At 38.8% G+C, this 13,393-nt stretch overlaps 1 long non-coding RNA gene across 1 annotated transcript in view; it reads right to left on the bottom strand.

Moving 5' to 3' along the window:
• Nucleotides 1–13,393, bottom strand: part of LOC146405586 (uncharacterized) — a 237,750-nt gene that overhangs the window by 77,651 nt on the left and 146,706 nt on the right. Inside the window, exon 3 of the long non-coding RNA XR_014838089.1 lies at nt 7,186–7,267. This is a non-coding gene — a long non-coding RNA (uncharacterized LOC146405586). The remainder of the gene's footprint in view (nt 1–7,185; nt 7,268–13,393) is intronic.

Below are 13,393 nucleotides of genomic sequence, written 5' to 3'. Positions count from 1 at the left end.
ATTTCATATGAACTGAAGTCAGTCTATCAATCATCCCCAAATATTTTGAGAGCTCATCTATATGCTAGACACCAAGTATCATTTATTCAAATTAAACATATTCATTCTCTCAATAAGCACTTACTAAGACTCAGTGCCTTCCTCTTTATTTTTTCATTTTTACTTTGTCTTCTTTTTATTATTAAACTATAATTAATTTACAGTGTTGTTTCCATTTCTGCTGTACAGCAAAATAACCCAGTCATACATATACATATATACATTCTTTTTCTCATGCTATCTTCCATCATGTTCTATTGCAAGAGATTGGACATAGTTCCCTGCTTTGTACAGTAGGACCTCATTGCTTATCCATTCTATGTAATAGCTTGCATCCACCAACCCCAAACTTCCCATCCATCCTATCCCCCACCCCCACTTGGCAACCACAAGTCTGTTCTCTGTGTCTGTGAGTCTGTTTCTCTTTTGCTCTTTCGTAGATAGGTTCATTTGTACCATATTTTAGATTCCACATATGTAAGTGATACCATATGGTATTTGTCTCTCTCTCTCTCTTTTTTTTTAGGGCCGCACCTGCAGCATATGCAGGTTCCCAGTCTAGGAGTTGAATCAGAGTTGTAGCCACCGGCCTAAACGACGGCCAAAGCAACACCAGATCCGAGCTGTGTCTGCGACCTACACAACAGCTCACAGAAACGCTGGATCCTTAACCCACTGAGCGAGGCCAGGGATCGAACCCGCGACCTCATGGTTCCTAGTCAGATTCGTTTCCACTGCGCCATAATGGGAATTCCTGTTCTTCTCTTTAAATACAGAACAGCTTCCTATTTTTCAGAATTGTGCCATATAGCCTTTTATAATACTGATCTAAGGCTAAATATAAACCAAATCAACTGGACAATGCAGTTATCATATCTCATTCAAAATGTGCATGTACCAAATTTCCATCTTCCCTCTTTCAATTCATAGGCTGACCCTCCTGGAAAATACATTTTTGTAACACCCTCTCAGAAAGCCTTTTCTGGTTGGTTATTTTCACTCTCTAAATGTAGCTCTTCCTCATATCTTCTCTTTTATGATTTTGGAATGTATATTAACCTGAATAATTAATACTTCGTGATGTAAAAACTGTGAACAACCTCAGTAGCCTAATCCAACAAACACCCATTCCTTGCTTATATCATGGACTGATATGGAATTGGTCCTTCTCCAGCCTGTGGCTAACAGATGACAACAACACTGTCTTGGCAGGAGAAAAGATGGCATAGAGAGGACTCCCTACTCTTACCTACTTGGAACTGGAAGCCCCACATTATTTTGTTCACATTCCCTTGGCAAGAATTAATCACATGGCTCCTGTGTAACTACACAGACTTTTCCTGTGTATCCAGGCACAGAAACGGTCTGGTGGATATTGTCTCCACCAGCAATAATGACTTTCATACTTAACATGTTTCCTCTTAGAAAACAAAAAATAGTATCTGACCCTGAGACTGGCATACCCTTTTCTCCGAACTAGCAGTGTACATTCACTCACTCATTCATTCAAAAAATACAGACTGCAGGCTCACCAAACAGCAGAGTGGAGGGGTTAGATCTGTACCCACACCAGGTTGCAAATTCCTTCAGGATGGAAATCATGGCTGCTTTATTATTTGCCTATTCTTAGCTCTCAAAAAAGTGTCTACTGTATAAATGCTCATCTATGTGATAATAAGATTTTTATAGACAAAGGAGTTTACTCTCCATGGTACATTTTTTTAAACCTTTGGGTGTATTTCCTGGGGAGTCAACTCAGCACTTGCCCTAAGTTCCAGAGTAAGTAATTCGCTATCTAGTTTTACACCAGGCCACCACAAATGTCAACATTCAACCCTAGCAAATTTCTAGACTATAAAGAGAAGCAAGAGTGTGGCTGTTTATTTAAAGAAGGCTAAAGAATCAATCATTCATGAAATGGACTTGAAGCCAAACATCACTTTCCATGTTTTCTATGTTTTTTCATGTTTCGGTTATAAACAGCAAACACGTTCCCCTTGCCTTCGCTATTTTTAGTTTGCCCTTCAAAACTGCCCCGTTACCCTCTCCATCTTCCCTGTCCTTTCAGGCCTTGCGTATATCCTAGGCACACCTATGTCAAGCAGGAGAACAGAGGGAAATAGGATGAGTAATAAGACAACATTTCAGGGAGCATTAGTGGTGTGCACGCCATTACTTCTCTTTTCATAAAGTTAGCACTACCAGGGGCAGACCAAGGGCTTTAACTGCAGAGTTTGCTGGGAATGGGAAATCCAGACCTTCATGGAGATGTGCTGCCTGGATCTACTTGCCTCTAGGCACACAAATGTGAAATTACTACTCCATGGTAGTCAGCCTGAAAATGAAAAAAGAATATCTGGCCTCTTGATGGATCTATTCCACCCCTAGCCTTTCCATACCACATTTTCTAAACAACCACTAGAGTACATCTGTAGTTAGTACAGTTTATTCATTCATTCATTCAACAAATATTTATCAAAAAGCCACAAGGTAGCATGGTGAAGATGTTAGAATGCCCATTCTGAAACCAGACAAATTGTCTTTGTATCCCAGTTTTACTAGCTGTGCAATTCCTAGCAAATATCCTTTCCTCTCTGTATCTCACCTTCCTAATCTGTAAAATATAACAGTTCCTGCCTTTGTACCAGCCGTTCTCTCTTCCCCAATATTCCGCCTCCTGAGAATTTCAGGGCTAACTCAGTCACCTTCTTCCAGACCTTGATAAACTCCTGTTTCAATGACACCTACTCTGACACCTGATTTAAATTTTCAACCATCCTCTGTCTCCAATTTCAACTTCCCGATCCTCCTTATCCTGACTTTTAAAATTTTCTCCCTAGCACTTAAAACAAGCTAGGTACTATATACAGAAAAGAAACAAACCTATGGACTTGGAGGACAGACTTCTGGTTGTCGAAGGAGAGTGGGATAGACTGGGAGTTTGGGGTTAGCAGACACGAACTATTGAAATCCTGCTGTATGGCACAGGGAACTATTATCTAGTCACTTGTGATGGAACATGATGGGGAATAATGTGAGAAAGTGACTGGGTCACTTTGCTGTACAGCAGAAATCGACAGAACATTGTAAATCAACTATAATAAAAAAATTAGAATCTTGAAAAAAAAAAAAAAAAACGTGCTAGGTACTTACCATATCTGCTGCTTGTTGTGCAATTACCCCGCTAGGCTAGATGTACATGCAGACTGGTTGTACCAGTTTACGTACAGATACTCTGTATCTCAGTCATCTAGAATAATCTCTAGCACATAGCTGGAGCTTCATGAGTATTTTCCAGTGAAAAAATGTTCTATTATCTAAGGAGAGGGTGGGTTTATCTGCAGAAACATGACCCTTTGGTCATTTGAGTATTAAAAGGTTCATCAAGAAGGAAAAATTTTATTTTGTTTTTGTTTTTTGCTTTTTTAGGGCCACACCTGCAGCATATGGAAGTTCCCAGACTAGGGGTCGAATTGGAGCTACAGCTGCCGGCCTACGCCACAGCCACAGCAACACAGTGTTGGAGCCAAGTCTGTAACACCACAGTTCCCAGCAACAATGGATTCCCAACCCACTAACACTAGGGATTGAACCTGCATCCTCATAGATACTAGTCAGATTTGTTTCCACTGTGCCACAGTGGGAATTCCCAGGATAAATTCTTACAAGTTAATCACAGCATATATGCCTTATTCACTTGATCGTCAGTAATCATTTTAATTGTGGAATACATACATACATACATACATTTTCCTAAAGAGTTTCAGATACTTAGGGAAAGTCTTGTCATTAGTAATTACCAAAGCTCAGGACCTAAACCTGGGTCTTTGGACTGGGTGCTTTTTTCCATAATATAATGTAGTACAGGAGCAAAATAGTGTGGCTATTTTACTTTTTGACTAATAAAAGTGTGACTCCTCATACAAAACCTTAGTTTACTTGTTTCTTTCTCATCTTAGATGTAGGTTTCAGATTTAATGAGCTATTCCAAACAAAGGCTAAGCATAAGTATCACTCCTAGCTAACCTAGCAGGAACTTAGAATTGGATCGTATAAAACTAGAAATTAGTTCAGTTAGTTATAGACCAGAAACATTTCCTGCTTTGTTACACCTTCCTTCACAACTTGTATTGAAGGTGAGTAATCAATAATGTGGAATAAAGAACTACCATAGGACCTAGCAATCCCACTCTTGGGCATATATCCAGACAAAACTTTCCTTGAAAAAGACACATGCACCCGTATGTTCACTGCAGCACTAGTCACAATAGCCAAGATATGAAAATGTCCATCTACAGATGAATGGATTAAGAAGATGTGGTATATACACATGATGGAATATTACTCAGCCAGAAAAAAAGAACAAAATAATGCCATTTTCAGCAACATGGATGCAACTAGAGACTCTCATACTAACTGAAGTAAGTCAGAAAAAGACAAATATCATAGGATATCACTTATATCTGGAATCTAATATATAGCACAAATAAACCTTTCCACAGAAAAGAAAATCATAGACATGGAGAATAGACCTTTTTTTGGTCTTTTTTGTATTTCTTTTTTTTTTTTTTTTTTGGAGAATGGACTTGTGGTTGCCAAGGGGGAGGAGGAGGGAGTGGGATGGACTGGGAATTTGGGGTAAAAAGATGCAAACTATTGCCTTTAGAATGGATAAGCAATGAGATCCTGCTGTATAGCACTGGGAACTTATGATGGATCATGATAATGTGAGAAAAAAGAATGTATATATGTATGTGTGACTGGGCTACCTTGCTGTACAATAGAAAATGTACAGAACACTGTAAACCAACTATAATGGAAAAAACAAAAATCATTTAAAATTAAAAAAAGAAGTAGAAAATACTTGGCTTTAGGAAGCCAGATCAAGTTCAGTTATAATGGGGTCGTTGCTTCACTAGCTGAACATTGTGTTCAGAAGCTCAACACAGTAACAATTTTAACCTCTTTTTTTAACTGCTCCATGAAGCTAATGATATGGAAAGATTTAATATGGGAATATTAATCTTTTGTCTTTGTGTGTGAACATTTTTGACAGGCAAGGAAAGCTGTGCTAGGTAATTGATTTTTCTTGTTTCTCTGGAAAACTGGAGATAATTTTCCAGCACTTAAAGAAGCTCTAGGACTGGCTCTTCATCTCCCTAACAATAATACAGCAGTTGGTAGAATTCAAAGACTCAGTCTAGAATAAGTGTGTAAAATTACATCAGAAGAACCACCTCACATCCATTAGGATAACTACTATAAAAAAAATAGAAAAGTACAACGTTGGTGAGGATGTGGAGAAATTAGAACACTTCTGCACTGTTTTGGGGAATGTAAAATGGTACAGCTACTGTGGAAAACGGTAGAGTGGTTCCTTAAAACCTTAAAAGCAAAATTACCATATGATCCAGCAATTCTGCTTCTGGGTATGTACTCAAAGGAACTGAAAGAAGATCTCAATGGGATATTTGAAAACCATTATTCCCAAAGCAGCAATATGCCCAATAGCTGAAACACTGGAGTAACCCAAGTGCCTATCAATAGAGGAATATACAAACAAAATATGGTACATACACACAAATGGAATATTATTCAGCCTTAAAAGGGAAGGAAATTCTGACATAGACTACAATGTGGATGAAACTTGAGGACATTATGCTAAGTGAAAGAAGCCAGTCACATAAGGACAAACACTATATGATTCCATTTATGAGTTACTTAGAGTAGTCAGCGTCATAAAGACCAAAAGTTGAATGGTGCTTTCCAGGAGGTGGGGAGTGAAGAAATAGGGAGTTATTGTTTAATGGGTATAGAATTTCAGTTTTTGAAAGATGAAAAGGGTTCCAGATAGGGATGGTGGTGATTGCACAATATGAATGTACTCAATACCACTGAACTGCACACTTAAAGGTGGTTAAGATATTTTATGTTATATGTATTTGCCACAATAAAACTTTAAGAAATTTCTTCCATGGGGAGAGGAATCAACCTATCTACTTTCTTGCTCCACAGTGCTCTGATGAAGGACTATAATTAATGAGTTCACTTTGTGAGTATCTAGTGTCTCTGAGGCCAAGGAGATTGATTTGATTTTCAGATGGGCAATTAGCCCCGTCTCTAATGGCCACTGATGGTGCCCTTCTTCTGAACTCCTGCTCTCACAGTGAGTGTGCCCCTGATCATAAGCAAGAACAAATCAATGTGTCTTATACTCATGATCTCTATATAAAGACAGGCCTGTGCACATGTCCCTCTAATACTGTCATCCTAAATTTTAAAAGGAGATTTTTTTTATATCACATTGGCTCTACCAGTTAATATATTATTGTAATTATGGATTCCATTGGGAAACTAAAGATTTTTAAATCCTCTTCCTATCACTTTCTTTCTTTCAACTAGTTATAAAAATTGCTTTTATTGTTGCAAAAGAAACAGAATCTTCATGAAGACAACTGAATATAGATATTAATTAACCTCCTTCCCCACTCTCAAGCCCCCTTAAAATGATATCAAAAGAATAAAAAAGGAATAAAGGCCTAGTAATAAACAGACTGAGAGAGGACATGAAACAACCTAAATGTCCATCAACAGATTAATGGATAAAGAACATGTAGTACCTATATACAATGGAATACTACACAGCTACAAAAAAGAATTAAACAGTACCATCTGCAGCAACATGGGCAGACCCAGAAATTATCATACTAAGTGAAGTAAGTCAGAAAAAGACAAATACCACATGACATCTCTTATATGTGAAAACTAAAATATGACACAAATGAATGTATTTATGAAATAGAAACAGACAGACTCAGACATAGAAAAGAGACTTGTGGTTGCCGGGGGAGTGGGGGGGAGGGACGGAATGGGAGTTTGGGATTAGCAGATGCAAACTATTATACATGAAGGATGGATAAACAACAAGGACCTACTGTATAGCACAGGGAATTATATTTAATATCTTATAATAAACATAATGGAAAATAATTTAATACATAAATAAATAAAATTGTACAAAGTTAAAAAAAAGAGAGAGAGACTAAGAGGGGACCTATGAATAGATTAGAGAGTTCATCAAATTTCTGAAAGACAGAAAGTGGACAAAGTATGTTGGTTGGTAGAACATGGTAGAGAAAGCCTTACCCAAGAAAATTCTGGAAGGGTCTTTGATGGAGGAGAATGCCCAGAGAATATTCAGCCTTAGCTTCAGCGGGGATGAAGGGGGCTGAAAACAAGATGGGGGGAATTTACTGAGAGACTGACAACAAAAGAACTATGCCAATAGCTTCACTTTCCTATCTCATTAATTAGCACAATATTTATAACAGTTGCATTTGGTAGTTAAGAACCATCTCATAATATTAAATGATGTATATTATTTTCAAGTTTATACCTATCTAGAACCAAATATAATATGTATGGAAATGTGTACTAATTTTTTATATTGGCAACTACACAGCTCTTGAAAACTAAAACTTCAAATGGTTTGTTTAAAATAATTGAACATTACCCAAAGTTAACATCATTCTCAATGGTGAAGAATTGAAAGCATTTCCTCTAAGACTGGGAAGAAGACAAGATTCACTTTCACCAGTGTTATTCAACATAGTTTTGGAAGTCCTAGCCATGGCAATCAGAGAAGAAAAAGAAATAAAAGGAATCCAAATTGTAAAAGAAGTAAAACTATCAGTTTTTGCCGACAACATGATACTATATCTAGAAAATCTTAAAGACACTACCAGAAACTGTTAGAACTCATCAATGAATTTGGTAAAGTTGAAGGATACAAAATTAATACACAGAAATTGATTGCATTTCTATATATTAACAATGAAAGATCAGGAAAGAGAAATTAGGGAAACCATCCCATTTACCATCACATCAAAAGGAATAAAATACCTAGGAATAAACCTACCTAAAGAGACAAAAAAACCTGTACTCTGAAAACTGTAAGACACTGATGAAAGAAATCAAGGATGATACAAACGGATGGAAAGATATACCATGCTCTTAAACTGGAAGAATTAATATACACAAAATGACAATACTACCTAAGGCAATCTACAGATTCAATGCAATCTCTATCAAATTACCAATGACATTCTTTACAGAATTAGAACAAAATATTTTAAAATTTGTATGGAAACACAAAAGACCTTGAATAGCCAAAGCAATATCAAAAAGAAAAAATGGAACTGGAAGAATCAGGCTCCCTGACTTCAGACTCCACTACAAAGCTACAGTCATCAAAACAGTATGGTACTGGCACAAAAACAGAAATACAGATCAATGGAACAGGATAAAAAGCCCAGAAATAAACCTATGGTCAACTAATCTATGAAAAAGGAGGCAAGAATATACAGTGGAGGAAAGACAATCTCTTCAAAAAGGTGGTACTGGGAAAACTAGATAGTTGCATGTGAAAGAAATCAGAACATTCTCTAACACCATACACAAAAATAAATAAAATGGATTAAAGACCTAAATGTAAGACCAGATACTAAAACACTCCTAGAGGAAAACATAGGCAGAACTCTCTTTGACATAAATCACAGCAACATTTTGTTTGATCCACCTCCTAGAAAGATGACAATAAAAACAAAAATAAATCAATAGGGCTTAATCAAACTCAAAAGCTCTTACACAATAAAGGAAATCATAAAAAAAAGACAACCCACAGGATGGGAGAAAATCTTTGCAAATGATGCAACCAACAAAGGCCTAATCTCCAAAATATATCAACAACCCATAAAACTTAACAGTAAAAAAAACAAATAACCCAATCAAAATATGGGCAGAAGACCTAAATAGACATTTATCCAAATAATACATATAGATGGCCAACAGGCACATGAAAAAATGCTCAACATCACTAATTATTAGAGAAATGCAAATCAAAACTACAGTGAGGTACCACATTACACCAGTTAGAGTGGCCATCATTAACGAGTCAACAAACAACAAATGCTGGAGAGAATGTAGAGAAAAGAGAACCCTCCTTCACTCATGGTGGGAATGTAAACTGATACAACCACTATGAAAAGCAGTATGGAGGTACCTCAGAAAACCAACTATGGAACTACCATATGATCCAGCAATCTCACCCTGGGCATATATCCAGACAAAACTTTCATTGAAAAAGATACATGCACCCACATGTACATTGCAGCACTAGCCACAAAAGACAAGACATGGAAACAACCTTAATGTCCATTGACAGATGAATGGATTAAGAAGATGTGGTACAGGAGTTCCCTCTGTGGTGCAGTAGAAACAAACCCGACTAGAATCCATGAGGATGAGGGTTCGATCCCTGGCCTTGCTCAATAGGTCAGGGATCCAGCATTGTGGTGAGCTATGGTATAGGTTGCAGATGCAGCTCAGATCCTATGTTGCTGTGGCTGTGGTGTAGGCTGGCAGCTGTAGCTCCTATTCAACCCCTAGCCTGGGAACTTCCATATACTGTAGGTGCAGCCCTAAAAAGCAAAAAAAAAAAAAAAAGTGGTGTATATATATATGCAATGGAATACTATTCAGCCATAAAAAGGGCAAAATAATGCCATTTGCAATAACATGGATGGAACTAGAGATTCTCATACTAAGTGAAGCAAATCAGAAAGAGAAAGACAGGAGTTCCCGTCATGGCACAGTGGTTAACGAATCCGACTAGGAACCATGAGGTTGCGGGTTCGGTCCCTGCCCTTGCTCAGTGGGTTAACGATCCGGCGTTGCCGTGAGCTGTGGTGTAGGTTGCAGATGCGGCTCGGATCCTGCGTTGCTGTGGCTCTGGAGTAGGCTGGCGGCTACAGCTCCAATTGGACCCCTAGCCTGGAAACCTCCATGTGCCGCGGGAGCGGCCCAAGAAATGGCAAAAAGACCAAAAAAAAAAAAAAAAAAGAAAGAAAGAAAGAGAAAGACAAATGCCATGTATCACTTATATGTCGAGTCTAAAAATATGGCACAAATATTCTATCTACAAAACAGAAGCAGATCATGGACATGGGGAAGACTTGTGTTTGCTGGGGGTTGGGGGGAGAAAGAGAGATGGATAGGGAATTTGGGGTAGGTAGATGCAGACTGTTACATTAGAGTGGATGGGTGATGGGGTCCTGCTGTACACTTAATATATAACTTCTAATTTAGACATACGGTGTATGATGATGTGAACCATATTTTTGCCTGGGGTCACAGATACTAGCATAAGATAGAGCCCCTTGGAGTCAAGTCAATTCATTTGGATAGTCCAGTGGATGTGGCTATGACTGTGGTGAGTGCAAAGTGGTGTCAGGGCACAAGGGAGGGTGAGGAGAAGGGGCGTGTTTGTCTAATGTGAGTGCCCTGGAAATGTTTGGGAATGCATGTAGTACTTATAAGCATCTTATAAGCATAATTACAATAAGAACAATAAATAATAGAAATAACAGAGCAATAAATATTAGAAACAGGCTGTAAAAAGTCATAAAAAGCAGAGCAATAGCCAGTGTCTGGCACTTGACTTAACATGGTTATTATAGAATATACTCATGAATTCTGAGTTTGATGATACTTCAAGGTCACTTAAAAAATAGCAACAGGAAGAATTAGAATTATAGGGGGTCAAGCCAGCAAGAAGATTTTTTAATCCCATGGTGCCACTCTTAAGTAAGTTTCATACCTTAAGCTTGAATATCATTTTTCATCATACAGTCTTTTCAGCAAATTCATTCTGCAATAAAAGTGTGATTAGAAGCATTACTGCTAATTTTGTCTGAGGAAGCAGTAATGATGCTCCAAGTCTTTAAAAGAGTATTGATTTTTAGTGCAATTTCTCATTTCTTTGTAAAGAGGACTGGTCTTTTATTTCTTTTACCCTCTACAGGAAAGAACGACATTTGCAAAATCAAGCATTTCTATCTTTGGACTGATAGAAGACAGAGTCAAGGATGCAAACAATGGACCCAACAAACAGTGAAGTAATGTTGTCTGAAGTGTGTATTATTTCATCTCTGTGGGTTTATAGAATTGCTATTTCTCCCGATGATCACAGAGGCTAGATTAAGTCCTTGAGCAGCAGTATAAGTCTAAGGATGGGGTGTGTGTGTGTTTGTTTCATTGATAAGCCTCAACCTTAGCTGCATTTTAGAATCACTTGGGGAGCATGTTAAGAGTACCATTGTCATGTTCCCCCACAACAGCGCACACACCTTGCCAAAGATGAAGAGTTGAGAACTACTGCATTAAGTAGACAGAAATTATCAGTTCTAAATACTTAATACCCTGTGAGATGTTAAACAGGGTAAGTATTGAGGCAACTGATTGCCTCCAGATTGTATCTAGGATCTAGTTAGGAGAAGAACAGAACAAAGGACCAAAGTTCCTGCTTTGAAGGGCTGTTCTATACAGGGAGCAGGCAAAGAGAACAGATCTCCTCTAAGGACAGCCTCCACCCAACCAAACAGCAGAAAATTAGAAAACAGGTCCTCTATCTGCTTGTCTTAGAGGCATACTTTGCTCAACTCTGGACTTCAGGTCAGAAACCTTGTCTTCTTTATCCTGTATCACTGGCAGCAACCATGGTGCAAAGAACATGCGTTTTATTTTATTTTATTGGCCATACCCACAGCATGTGGACATTCCAAGCAGGGATCAAACCTGCACCACAGCAGTAACCAGAGCCACAGCAGTGACAATACAAGATCCTTAACCCAATGAGCCACTAGGGAACTCCCAAGAGCAGGTGTTTAATAAACAGATAAAAGAATATATGCATGAATAAATAAAAACTGATGTATTAAATCTGATGTATGAAGTCTCTCTTATTAGGAGACTCTTTCCATCACAGTTTTTGTGTGAGGTCTCAAAAGGTAGGGGAACAAAAGAATAGGTAGAAATTGGCCAACGTTCGCCAAAGGGCACAGCCAGCTCACCTATAAAAGGAAGTGTTTTGGAACTCTTATCCCTATGTGCACTTCATGAGTATCAAAGGGTTAAGGACGAAGAGGTCAGGAAGAGGATTTCCTGGGAAAGTTCTACTATGCTGTGAACACCCCACCCCAGTACAGGAAATGCCTCCCTCTGCTTCAAGCATAATGAGAGACGCTTGAGGGAGAACCATACGGACCTTATATACATCCCCTAAGCCTGGGAGGCCAGTGAAATCTGCACCTGAGAAACATCCAAGGCCAGAGGCAGTGACTGGAATATGCTCACTTGAATAGTAAGGACAAATGTCCAAGTCATAAAGGGTCTGCACTCCAGAGTCTGTCAGGGCAACAGATGTAAGAATGTCTTCTAAGTACCAGATGTGGTCCATCTGGGGGCTGCCTTAAGACTACCATGCCCAGAGTTCCCGTCGTGGCTCAGTGGTTAGTGAATTCTACTAGGAACCATGAGGTTGTGGTTTCGATCCCTGGCCTTGCTCAGTGGGTTAAGTATCCGGCTTTGCCATGAGCTGTGGTGTAGGTTGCAGACACGGCTCGGATCCCGCGTTGCTGTGGCTCTGGTGTAGGCCGGTGGCTACGGCTCTGATTTGACCCCTAGCCTGGGAACCTCCATATGCTGTGGATGCAGCCCAATAAATGGCAAAAAGACAAAAAAAAAACAAAACAAAAACAAACAAAAAAAAAACACTACCATGCCCAAGAGGGCTTCCTGCCAGAGGCAAGCCTGCCTCAACAGAAGGAAGCAGGAAGACTACCAGCAGGTACAGATAACTGGAGCCTTGACAGTTTGGAGAGAAATCCATTCCCTCATAATCTACAGAACTTCAGATGAAAATTACCCGTTATGAGGTGTCTCCAAAGAATCCACAAATGTATCGCAAGAAAAGGAGATAGTTTCAAAGATCTTCCAGGCTCAGTGAAACTCAGCTTTGACACCCACTAAACCCAGGGAGTGCCATCTCAGATGACGACAGTTCCACTAAAGAAGTCCTTCCCTGCTTCTACTTTCCCTGAAAAACTCAGGTATGATAAGACCTGGAAGAGGATCATCTCAAGGCAGGGAAAGAGAGAAGTCATCTCATCCACCTTTCTTACTGCAGGCCCAAACTATGAGAGAAAAGGAGCGTTTAACTTGTGGAGTTTTAATTATTACACACAAGTGGATTTTTTTAATTCCTGAAATAAAACTGTTTCTTTGTGTGCGTATGTGTATGTGTGTGACCAAGGGTAATTGGAAAACTCATTATCTACACACAAGTAAATCTGGGTGAAATTCTTAGGTGTACCAGAGATTGTGTTCAAGGGAGATTGTGTTCCACGAAGTGGGTTTGATCAGATAAATAAAATTGCTTTATGATTATACTCTATCAAAGGACTCTTATTCCACGTAGGGGTTACACGGGTTAGAGTGAGTTCAGAAAGTCACTTGT

The sequence above is a fragment of the Sus scrofa genome, chromosome 2, assembly GCF_054392235.1.
Source record: "Sus scrofa isolate SSC_HxYL_T2T_F1_AM1 chromosome 2, Sscrofa_HxYL_maternal_Yorkshire_Landrace_v2.0, whole genome shotgun sequence".
Lineage (NCBI taxonomy): Eukaryota > Metazoa > Chordata > Mammalia > Artiodactyla > Suidae > Sus > Sus scrofa.
The sequence above is the reverse complement of the archived record's forward strand: the minus strand, read 5'-3'. Positions and strand labels throughout refer to the sequence as shown.